This window comes from Manacus vitellinus, unplaced genomic scaffold, assembly GCF_001715985.3.
Source record: "Manacus vitellinus isolate BGI_N305 unplaced genomic scaffold, ASM171598v3 scaffold_17_pilon, whole genome shotgun sequence".
In the NCBI taxonomy this organism is placed as follows: Eukaryota; Metazoa; Chordata; class Aves; order Passeriformes; family Pipridae; genus Manacus; species Manacus vitellinus.
The window spans coordinates 15,682,479-15,695,726 of record NW_021939256.1 but is presented as its reverse complement, the minus strand read 5'-3'; positions in this window follow the sequence as shown (position 1 = coordinate 15,695,726).

Here is a 13,248-nt window from a genome sequence, read left to right as displayed (position 1 = left end):
CTATGGTCTTTCAGTTTCACCTTGTTAGATTCTACCAGACCTCCAAACTTTAATTGTTGTTGTTTCCTGGAAATGAAATTGTGCAGTTTTATTGGCAGGAAAGCAAGGTTAAGAGTTACACAAGAGAGACAGGGATGTTTGAATACTGGAATTTTAAACGCTTACTACAGAAAGTGTTCTCATTGCCTCAGCTGTCACAGTTAGTTCATGAAAGAGAAGGACACACTCAGGCATACATAAAAACAATATAGTAAGCAGACAACAGTCTGATCTGTCTAGTTAGAAAAATCTAATAAAAGAATTCACCCATAGGCAACAATAGCCTTGATTAAAATGAGTGATCCAGGTCAGCCCCTTCAAATGAAATTATGGCCTCTCTTCCATTACTAGTCAAATAATTATAAAAACATAGGGGACTAGGTTCAAATTCCTCCTCTGCCAAAGGTAATTTGAGCTTTTAGGTCTCTACTGTCCAGAAAATTCAGCAAAATATTGAGTTTTGGAATATTTTTCACTGAGGTTTCCTATCTTACACATTTAAGTTACTTTGCTTTTATTAGAGCAATTTAAATTATTTTATCTAGGTAAAGAAAGAATAATTTCTGAAGGTCAAGTCAGACTTGCAAGAGGAGAGTCAAATTCTAGCTAGTGAACATGCAAATCTTCTAAGAGATGCACACCAATGCTAAAAAATTGTTCTAATATTTAACTATCTTCCTAGACACAGGCAAAGGCAATGCTAAACAAACCTAAAATATATCTGATTCTTACAGAGGTGCAAATGAAGAAATGAGAGCTTGAGTACATGTATGCTTAGAAGTAAGACAATCAAGTAATGAGCAAGACGTTTGCACTTCAAAGGATGAATGAAAACACCTAATTACTCTGATAGTGACATGCAGACTTCGAAAAGTCCCAAAACATCTCTTGAAGGAGACACTGTATGGACTGGTATGACTTGAACATATATCACAACTATTAACAGTAGGTGAGTTCTGTGCTTAGCATATGGTTAGAGTTAATTATCAATACTTTCTTGGCAGACATTATAGAAAATCATTTGCAGTAGGAAGAGGTGATAATGTAGTAGATTAAGAGCAGAATTGTAGTTTGAATGCCTGGATTGAAGTTTCCAGACTGTTCACTTCACTGCATCATTGCCTGATGAGTGTTAAACAAGAGTTATGTTTCCTACTGCTTTACTACACAAAAACAAACACCAAAGCTTTAAGATTAAACTCAGCATCAAGACAACCTTTGTGCTGGCAAAAAGGTAAGTAGTTCTAGTTCTTCAAAAATACAGGAACAGTGGAAGTTTCTGAATCCTGTTTGCCAATAGTAGACCAGGAGTCGCTGGAGATATAATATTATATGAAGCATCAAAACCAGACAGTGGCAAGAACAGAAATTAAGAGTAACCAAAATAGATAAAAAGATTTTATTTTAAAACTGTAGTTGTCTAAATTCCAACTTCATGCTCTTGGAAATGATCATGTTTTTGATGGGTATCTTTCCCATCGGTTTATTTAGGTAACATATCATTCTCCTGCTCTCTTTTTTTAGACTTGTTTCAGGGCTTCCATGCCACTGGGGTGTGCTTTATTTTCAACCATGACATTTCTGAGTTTTCTTTAAAAGTAAATAAAAATACAAGACAATTTCACTGTGATTTTGACAGTGCCATTTACAAAGATAAGATCAGTTCCATATCTGTCTTTTCAAGGAATTAACAAAATAGTTTACCTTTTTCTTTTCATAATTATGTTGGGGGTCTGTGATGAGAAAGCTACCTTTGATATCCTCAGAGATGATAGAACACTGTTTGCATTTTTGATTCACATTGTACTACACTGCATATGACTATGTTAGAAGTGTGTTTTCATACTACCTCTTTATTATGATTTAGGTAATTCTGCAACACTATTTTATCTTACTCATAACCTATTGTTTCACCAATCACCAGCAATTAATTAATATAATTAGTTAGATGGTTGACAGTAATGTACTACTCTTTTGCATGTGCCTGTCAAGAAAAAAAAGGATAGTTTTTCTTTGCAAAACCAAAGAAGCTTCCAATAACATGCTTAATTTACTGATTACGTCTGACATGAAAGCACCATAAACTCATCAGTCACTTTCACTCATAGATACTAAGTCAAGGGATCAAAATAAAGAAAAATAAAAAGAAAAGGAAAGGGGTAGAAAGTAGAAAAAAACCCCAGGTCACTAAAAACAGCTACAAGATTTGACATAACCCTTAACATAAAAGGCTTCTGAAGCCATGCGCTATAGATACAAAATATGCATTTCCTGCTTTTTCCTGTTTTGCATTGCATTCATAAAGCATTTCCTTAATGTTTATGGAGTACAGACTTCAAACATATCCATTCCTTTCTGTGAAACAATATACTTTTTCAGCACTTCTAACACCTATCACCTATAAAAAATTTCTTGGTTTATGTTAAATGGAGAAGCTCTTACTCTTTGACTGCTTTGTATCTCTTCATCACATTAACCAAAGCAATCTGAACATTCTTGGCCATCACAAAGCTGATTCTGTCTTAAAGCTACTTTAGAATTGAGTATTAACAATATGCACATCCTGAATACAGAATTTGTCATTAGGCCAAAATCTCTGGTGAGGAAAATAAACTGCTTAAATTCTGGATAAGGCATTCCAGGCTGTTGCTTGCTTAGGGTGATCCTTTTTCCTGTTTTACCATTAATTCAAATTTTTATTTTTCCTTAGAAATGCAGATGAAGATTCACTTGTTCAGTTAAGCACCTTTGTTCAAAAAGGGACAGTAAGAAATTTGTTTCTCTTTGAAAAATCCAACATCCCTATTACCTCTCCCATGCATACACATTCAGACCTGGGTTTCTGCTTGTCTTGGTAAACAATAAGTGTTAAGAGAAATCTGTTGGTCTCACAGAACTTTCAGCTATAGACTTCAAAAAATTAGATAGGCTGAACTGGGGATTGATGCCAGAGAATCAGTCACACTAGGTCTCATTTTCTGTACAAACCAACTCAGGCTAACTGATACACAGGATTTTTTGAGTATAATTCTTCTCTCCTTTTCTAAATATTGGAACTACAAAAGACTTGGAATATCCTGAGTTCCTAAGGATTACAGAAGATATACAATAGGTAAGAGCTCCTATCATGGGTACTTGCCTTCCTAGTGTGTTTAATAACAGAGTATAATGAGCTGTGGCTGAGGAGACAATAGATACAATCCTTTGGGTATAATAAGCCAGGTCCAACAGGGCAAGAAAAGCAAATGAGTGTTGTGAGCCTAGACTCTGGTCATGGATCAAAAAATGGCGAAAGAGTGATGCCTTAACAGTTTGGAAACATATACTGTGATATCATCATGGACTGATTTGATTGGCAGCTTGTGTTGGCATCTGCTTATAAAAGCTCTCAGTAGTAAAAATTGGTGGTACGTCATTACTTGGCCATCCAACACCATGTAGAAGCAAATTTCCTGAGGTGGAGCAACTGCACATTGGTGCCAAGCCACTGCCCAGAGCCTGACACTCAGACTGGCTGCAGGAAGTGTTGCAGTTTCCTTAGACTGAACAATGCCAAGTCATTGGAGAGATGTATAGAGCAGTTCTCAGTTACTGCAGATGCATTTGTGGGGGAGTGTAAAGACTTTTCCTGATAAAGGTGGTCATTTGGATCATTTAAAAAGTTCAGCTTAACAGTGTCATGATGGCCTGATGTTCCTGTTTCTCTTTAGTTAGTTTTACTATCTTTGTTTGGAAAAAAAAGCAAAAAACAAACAAACAAAAACAAAAACCAAAAAAAAAAAAAAAAAAAAAAAAAAAAAAAAAAAAAAAAAAAAAAAAAAAAAAAAAAGAGGAAAAAATATTTTCTAAACTCCTTAGATGTTCCCTTTAAAAGGAACCTTTCATGACAGAGCTGGTATCTTCTAACATTGGGAACAATATTACTACTGTTATTCCTGATTTGCAAGTTTGCTGTTTCAAGGCTTCTTTTTTAAGATAGGCTACCTTTTCAGTACCCTGATATTTGTGCTCATCCTCCTTTCCATTCTTTTCAGTGAGTCATAAATATTTATGATTTCTGGCTCCCAAGGAAGATACAGACAAAATCCCTAGTATCTAAAAATGGATTTCAATGGACATTACATGTTCATGATTCTTGCTATTGACTCTATTGGGAACTGTATTGTTATTAACACTTGAAAACATATATCAGTAAACAGCTAAATCTTCTCTGTGCATTCTATTTTTAACTAAGTCTACAAGAACAGTAATTCAGGCATCAACAAAAGTCAGGGGAAGCAAAATTTCCCTTCTAGACATTCTGCAGGTCTTTTTTGCAATATTAAAAAATATTTCCATTTAAATTCTCTCTTCTTAAGACTGAAAAATCAGCTCTGGTATAGTTTCTTTAGACACTTCCTCCCTCCCCCTCTCTTAACTGGAATAAAATAAACAGTAAAATTCACTTGAGAAAATCAGAGCTGCATCATAAACCCTGGCTGAGTTGGAAGGAATAGAACTTCTTACTGTACTTGTGCTCTAAGTCAGCACATCACAAAAGATGTTTTTACATCATAAAATTTGTCCCTGAAAACCCCTATGTCAAAAATTTGTGGAGAACTGTTTTTGTAGGGGTAGAAAGTTTCATTTTTAATGAGATTACCAAATGTGTCTCCCTGGATTTGAGAATTCATTTACCTCAAAGGAAGATATGTGGGGGAAAGAAAACAAACAAAAAAAAGTATTTCAGATTAAATTAGGTAAATTACTCATAGCTCATTAGTTTTCTAGGAATAGAAAGCAATAGCTTTCTATAATCTTGATCATCTCCCACATGGTAAGAAAAACGTGCCAGTAGGTTAGCAACTGAATAGTGAAATAGGTATAATTGTACTATGCTTCTTTGCAAGGATAGCCCAGTTTTGCCATAGGGTTTTAACTCAAAACTCTAGTTACCTCATGTTTTGTAACTGCCTTCACATACTTTACAGGAAGAAAGCCTGCTCAATCATTTCTGAAATCATCTTAGTTGGGCACGTAGTGTGTGATTCTTGGGGTTGCCCTGTGCAGGGCCAGGAGTTGAAGTCAATAATCCTTGTGGGTCCCTTCCAGTGCAGGATATTCTATGATTCTATGATTATTGACATCGCTGGTGAGTTTCTAAACCTGTTCAATAATCTTTTGGCAAAAAAAATTTTGGCTTGAAGTGGTTTAATTATTCTTCCCAACCATTCCATATGTCTGATCACATTTGCCACCCTTCTGCCTATTTTAGCTGTAGCTGGCTCCTTAATGGGGAAGAGGAAAAAATTAATAAACCAAATGGCTATATGGGAAATATTACATATATAGAATACTGTATGAAGTCCAAAAGCACCACAGTAAAACTGAAGGCATAAGTTATGATTATTGAAATCATGGCATTTTTTCCTCAGAAAGAAAAATATTTTGCGCTATTTTATAATTGCAATATGAGCTTATATTCTTAAGTGTAGCATCCATTCCAGAGTGCATAGGTATCAAAACTACCTTTGGAGCAATGTATCAAACTACTTCCTCAAAGATGTCTTTTATCCAATATAAACTTCACACTTTTTTTCCTATCACTTCTTAGCTCTTACATGGCTAATACAGGTTAGAATATTGTATTGGCTCTTTGTATTGGCTCTTAACATAGTTTTGCAGTGGTACTAAAATAATACTATTATTATCTTCCCCAAGTTTCTCAGATTTTTTTTTTCGCAAAACAAAAGATCTAAAATATAACGAAGACCATCATCCTAACAACACATACTCTAATAACTGGTAGCTGGGCTGGGGAAAACACATAAACACAAGGCAACTGGAAAGACAGATCTATAACAACAAGACAGTTCAGGATCTACTGTTCTAGAAAGGATGGGTTTAGGAAACAGGCACAGATTTTCATATTTCGGGCCAAGCCTGGAACCCATTACTTTCACCATACAATTAAAACATAACTGAAAAAAATATACAATTTCAAGGCCAGTCCACACCAACCACACCTGTATTAGTACAAATACCTTATTGGTGCCTTGGAGTACCAGTAAATTCCTACATGGTACTTTCTGCTGAAAACCAAATCAACATTTCTATCCAAGAGTACCAGGTTAGGCTGCTGCATGGCAGATTAAGAGATCTTATTAAACGTGGCTAGTATTGGAATCTAAAATTCTTTCAGAAGATGCTGGACACTGTTCAGTAGACTAATAAAAGATAAATAGCAAGGGACAACCCAAAGATTCTATACCATTGAAAGCAATAGATTTAGAAATTGCTCATGCTGTATTAATGGTGTTTGTTGAAGATAAGATATGGAAATCAAACCTTTTGATTCATGGATTCAGTGGTTGCCAGCAAAAGGCAGAAGTTTCCACTCATCTCCATTCATAACTAGTCAAATAAAAAATGTCTGGTTTTTTCACTTCCTCAGAAGGGTTATATATCCATCATGGCTAGAAGCAGGACATCCAAAAACGTGGGATGACTGGTATTAGGCAATTCAGCAAATCCTATAAATCATGGTAGTAGAAAGTTTTGCCTCTTAGGTTTCAGAACCAGACCAAGACTTTGAAGATGTTTCCCTGACATCAGGGAGGTCACCCTGGATTATATGAGCTCACCTCATATTTACTTGTCATTTCAGGAACTTAAGATGCTGGCTTTGTCCTCCTCATCTTAGGTTTTATTTTTGTTTGGAATTTTTTTTTTTTATTATTCTCCCCTGCATCACCTGAAAACTCCTCATTTTAGTATATGTTTGTCACCACTAACAAGCTTGATTTATTGTTCTATTGTACTTTGATCTGCTGAGTATCTAAAATTATTTTTTAGGTAGGATTGAAGTCCCAATTTTATCCTGAAAAATGCCTTATTAAAGGGCAATGACAAAAGCTTTATCAGCAAGAGGAGAAATGGCTAACAGTAATAAAAAATGAGGTTTTTAACCACACCAAAGCTGAATGAAAAACAAAGAATGTAAAAAAACACTTTGCAGTATCATATGGGGGAAATTGGTTTTGAACGTGAAAAGACAGAGCAAGTCCTGAACTTGTAAGCAGTGCCATATGGATTCCAAGAGATGGATTTTTTTACTAGTGGATTTAACAGAAAACTCAGGATAACTAGATGGATGTAAACAGGTGAAGGTTGAGTGAAATAGCAGCTGTCCTCAGGCCTCCTGTTTTACAGCAAAACAAAAAGAAGACATAATGGCTGCAGTTAAAACATCTGAGCATTAAATTTCAAGCAGAGTCTAAGAGTGCTTTGTGGAGTAGGCATTCAGCAAGGGATATCAGAATTGCAGAAAGCAGGGCCGAGGGAATGGAAAATTTAACAAATTAGTTTAGAAAAATTACTTTCCACTGTACAGCGAGGATTTCTTGAGCTGCTGGATGTGACATCAGTCATCTAAAAATGAAACAGGTTTGGAATGGCACTCCATTTATAAAAGCCCCAAATATTTGGAAAGTTCCTTAGAGAAAGGAGTGGGATAGAGAGACTGGTCATGAGACCATGTAGTCTGTCCCACTGTGTACAAAGAAGAAAGGAGAACATCTATCAAAAGAAGTTGATCTGTGATTGCTAGGCTTTACTGGGAAGTGGAAATAGCTTGTTTCCCAAGAGTCCAAGAGCACTTAGTAGTTAGAATCTGTTACGTCTTCTCCTTCAGAGATTTCTAAAGTACAAATTAGTAGTTTAGAGATTAACAGACTTAACTTTTACTAGGAAGCATGATTTTCTGTTTCAACAGAGTTATGCAAATACTTGCCAGGTATTAAGTTTAGATTGTTAACAAGCAACAATTTTTGACAGTGATATAAGTGATGAACTACACCATTTCAAGTATGCCTGTTCATCTTTCCTTCAGACCACAAGCTTGTAAAAGCAAAAGTTATGGAAATGTGGGAATCTATAAAATAAATAAAGGAAGGGAAAATGATATTTTGGTTGTCAAAAGCAGTAACACTGATATATTTGATATGCAATATAATACAAGTACCATGTCTGGCAGTGGGTCAGGAAGAGGGCAAGAAAAAGAAAGGTTCCAAGACTACAGCAAAGAAGAGAGAGTGGTCATGATGCAGGGAGAAAACAAACAAAAAAGTAATATGAGTGATATTAAAGAGAATAACCTCACAGAAAAGTTGAGAAGGAACAATATATATACTTTCTTTCCATAAAACCATTGACTTTCAACATCTGCAGGTAAATTCAGTCAATAATAAAGGTCAGAATGAGCTGTTTTCATGCAGGGGGGTTGATTAGCCTGTGCTCACTCACCACATGATTCATGCCTTTCAGAATAATATGTGCTTTTCTTTTGGCAAATATTGGAATCTATAATATATAAGCTAAAATAAGAAGCCCTACAGCCCTTTCCATTTCCTGTACTGTAGAAAACAAAAACATTAATGAAAAATGAAAGCACTGTTGCACTAAATCAAAAAAAGGCAAAGTAATGGCTTCTCAAATTTAGAAATAAATTAATATCTGAAGAAAAATGTCTTTGCCCCCCAAATTGGTATTACACATTGTGGGTTTTAAAAGAAATGAAAATTTAAAGATAAATGAAAATCGGAACAAAGGAAAAAAAAATCCAAACCCCTAACCCCCAAAACTTTATTATTAGGCACATTGTTAAAACAATAAAGGAACAGATGAGGGGTAATGTTTCTTTATTTCCTAAGCTCCTTCAGTTACAGAAAGCCTGTAGTGGGGGTCTTGTCCCTGGGGTCCCTTGTGAGCCTGGGACAAAGGTCCGACTTCTGCAGCAGAAGTGGACCAAATGCTGTGATGAGCCATGGACTGTGGTGCTTATGCACAGATTCATGATTTTCTTAAGAAAGGTGGCCTTTTGGCCCACATTCTGGCAGTGGAGGAAAAAGAGAAGAACAGGGAGCATGAGAGGGGGGAAATATGGCCAGCGAGACTGGAGCCCTGATGTGCAGTGTTCTGCAGGAGCAACAGCTCTGCCTGACTAGCACCCCTCCAGCAGCCCAACAGCAGAGCCCCTGCCAGCAGATACTGGCACAGCCATCGTCCAAACGGCCACAGTTACCTTTTTGGGGCTGTCAAGGTTCTGGATGGAGTCCATGACTTCCTGTTCTTTGTGCAGTGGTAACAATCTGCAGTCTAACATAGGGGTAGAGTAGGGAGGGCTGCAGAGGCGACAGGAGAGAGTAGAGGAAGATCTGACCTCTTCCCAGTCCCATGACTGCTCCCCTGGAATGGTCTTTCCTTGTGGCTCCTGGCTGGAGGATGCCCAGCAAAGGAGCTGCCATGCTGGAGCACATCATGGCAAAGAAAACCTCAGCGTCCCAGGCTGAGGAATGTGCTGGCAGACAGAGAGGAAAGGTCCAGCATCCCATTGCATCTCTGCTTCCAGCCATCCAGCTGCATCTTGCTGCCCACACCCTGAAGCGGGAGCTGGGGCCTCTCTGCTCTCCCCCTCCTCCTTAGCAGAGGTTGTGCTGGGGCTGGTGTCCAGCCCGGAGCAGCCTCAGCATCCAGGCATCACATCCAACCCCAGGACCTTCGCTGCCAGCATGCCAGGGAAACTTGGCCCTGGCATCACCGCAGGATGCACAGAAGGGCCTCAGCCCTGTCCAGTCCAATAGGCCCCCTCACTTACCAATCTGCAGTGGTTTTACCAGGATCACCTGGTAGAGTTCTGTTGGAGAACTGCTTTGCTTGGGAGCCCCATCCTTCATCCAGGCCACCTCATGGAGTTCTTCGGGAGAGCTGCTTTCCTGGGCAGCACCCTTCTCCACCCAGGCCACCCTGGACTTGGTGGGGGGGTCTCTTCTCCATCCCGCAAGAAAATTAGTAGAAGTTGGGAAGGGGGAAGCAGGAAGCTTTGGGAAAATAACTCATCACCCCAGAGTAACAGGGAAAGTCTTGGGGTATGCTCAGAAGAACCACAGGGCAATGGGGAAAGCCTTGGGCTGTGCTCAGAAGATCCTTGTCAGCTCTGTGCTCAGAAGATCCTCCCCAGCTCTGTGCTCCTGTCCTGTTGCATCACTGTCCTGTGGCTGACAGTGCAGCTGTGCTGGCCACACATGTTGCAGTGGGGTGTCACTGCAAGACACCCCTGTGTCTTAGCTTAGTGTATCATCACAGGATCATTAGATCATTTTGGTTGGAGAGGTCATCTAGTCCAGCTGCCTCATCAAATGCAAGGCAACAGTATGAATTCAGAACTGTAAAACTTCTGAAGAGTCCACAAAGACACTGTAGGTGTGCCATGAGCTGGAGAAGTTTGTCTTTCTGTGATTGCACAGGTCTTGAGTGGACTCTAGTCTGTCTTGCTGTGAAGTCATTCCAAAGGAAAAGAGCTGTTTGCCCACAGTTCAGGTAGATGATATTAAATCAATTAACTTACTGTGACTAGAGGCAAAAATAAACAGAGAGTATTTCAATTTCTGTGATTTCCAGCTAGTTTACTGATATCTTCAGTAGGTTTTCCAGTGTTAAAATTACCCCCTTCTCTAAGTAGTCAGTGAGTTTGATTACTGAAAGGCCAGCAGATTCGGGGGAAAGTGTACGATAACCACTATTGGTAGGCTATGACAGAAATGAAGCCAGCATGTAACAGAGCCGCCTTTCCTCCAGGCCAAATGCCTATAGCTTCCTCAGCCACTTCTCATCAGACTTGTGCTCCAGACCCTTCCCCAGCTCCACTGCTCTTCTCTGGACAAGCTTCAGCACCTCAATGTCTTTCTTGTAGTGAGTAGCCCAAGCATAACTGACTGCCAAACTACATACTAAAAAACCCACAAAGTATCTGTATCTGCTGAAAATTAATACGTCTGCACTGGGTTAGTGGAACCTGCAGGTCCAATTCACTATAATTCAGATCTAAAACATGATAATATGAGAATTAAAATATTTTATTTTACTCATCTGCCTGAGTATTTCTCCTTCCTCAGAAGCACTACAATATACTTAGACCCCTGTTTGGTACATTTATTGCCCTTCTTCTGACAGCCATAATTCCCCATGCCAGCTATCATTAATGGGAAAAAATATATTGTAAGGGAGCTTCATAATGTTGCAGTGACAGCTAAGGAGAAATACTTTTTAAAAATATTCGGTAGCTTGTTTCTAGATTTGGTCTTCCTGAGAAATATGCCACTGTCCCTACATCTATAGCTGCAAATCAAAGTACTTCTAATTCCTCTTGATTTACCTAAGATTATAAAGAGGTATGGTTACCCTGATTGGGATCTGTATTTATATCCAAGTGTAAACTTCAGCTCTAAGGCCATTGCAAATTTAAATTTTGGAGAAGACAGGCTTTTTCTAGTCTCTGAATATTTTCCTTTATTAACTCTTGACAGGCACATTAACTTTTACTCATAATGATGCACACTGGATTGGGACAATGAGTCATAAATATTGAAGGCAGCAAAATATTAGTATATTATATATTACTCTGTGATTCTAAGATCATAGGGAGGACAACCATGGTGTCACACTTAGGAACAGCAAATAATTCTTATCTGTCAGATGTCTAGAAATAACGTAATTTTTTTTCATGCTAACTTTATTCCAAATATAAAAAACAGTATCTTGCATTTGAACTGCATGTAACAAAAAGTGTTAGACTGTTAATAAAATGTATGATGTACTAAGAATGACTGTAAGAAAACAGAATTTACAAGAAATTACAATAAATCAGTGATTGCAGTAAAAATTACATTTTTGACACTGCTGCCCACCTCTCCACCCCAGAGCCCTCAGGTCCCTCTAACACCTTTATTGACTTTTATCTGGACAATTTTTAATCCAAAATTCTTTCTGTGTTTAGGTAGCAAATGCTTTATTTATCAGATTGTAATCCTTATCTTCTGTGTGGTAGTAGTAAAAAGGAAAGTGGTGGCTCGGCTGAACAAGAACATCCACAACCAACATATCAAGTATGATTCTTACACAGCCTCTCTTTGAAATATTACAGGATCATTACGGATTAAGATAACTTCTTTCTTTTCCTATCTATTTCCCTCCCCAACAACCTGCCTTTAGACCAGTCTAATACATACATATACATGAGATCATAAGGTATATTGTATGTAAGAGTTATTCCAAAGCGTATCACCAAGTGTTGTAGAACTACCTTTTATCACTTTTATTTAGCACTTTCATCCTTTTGCCGCCTTTCAGGAGTACTCACCGTACCAGAATATCAGCTTGAAAGTTATTTCATCTTATCTGTGATATGCCTGATCCAGAATTACCAGGTAGTACTTGCTTTATAGTTGACAGGTTGTCTCAGACCCAGTAGGCTCTGAAAGATCCTCTGGCTACTCAGGACCTGTGATAAATAATCGGGATCCTTGAACAACACACGTAACTACAAAGCATATACCAGTTGCTGTGGTCTTTTTTCCCTTCCTTAAATATTATCTTTTTTCATTACCAGATACCAGGTACCAGGCATTAGGCAGATCAGTTAATAGCTTTGGGTTTGTGTGGTTCCAAAAGAGAGAGAGACGTTTCACCACACATTACACAGGATTGAAACTTCTTGCTTGTATTAAAAAGATCCACATGAATAACTGTTGGGTTTTCTGAAGAAAAAGGTAAAGTTGATTCTAAAGGTGGGAAAGCCAATATTTTGCATTGCCTCATTTATTTAATTAGTGCTTAACCATCTTACCCCTGTTTATGTGTCTTGCTCACTTGCAAATTCCTGTCCTGTATTTAGATTGTGGCATTCCCCAGTTCAGCGCTATCTTTTGTTAGTTGTTTTGGTGAAGCCAAGCAGCGCAGCGCCCTGGTAGTGCATTGACCTTTGCCAAAGTTAGTTTTTATGCATTTGTGCTCAGTAAGGCACAGTAATACCTGACTATGTGTATTGTGATGCTGAAAAATGATTGAATTGATTTAATGTGTCTATTTTTAAATGTCTGAATTTTCCAATTTTCGAATGCAAGTTTGCCAGGTCTAAACCAAAAAATGACAGGATACACAACTATTACTCTGCATTTTTACATTGCTTGCTGGAAGCAGCTACATTAGGATCAGTGTAATCATACTGCTTATTCAAACCCCAATAGTAATAGCTGGTTTTGTATTTCAGAATAGTATTGATAGGAGTGAGGGAGATGGTTGCTCTCATGCTAGAAAGAAGATGTGAAATATCTGCCTAATTGCAATTTACATTTCTGAGATTTAATCTTGTTACTGTGTACATATGAAATAGAG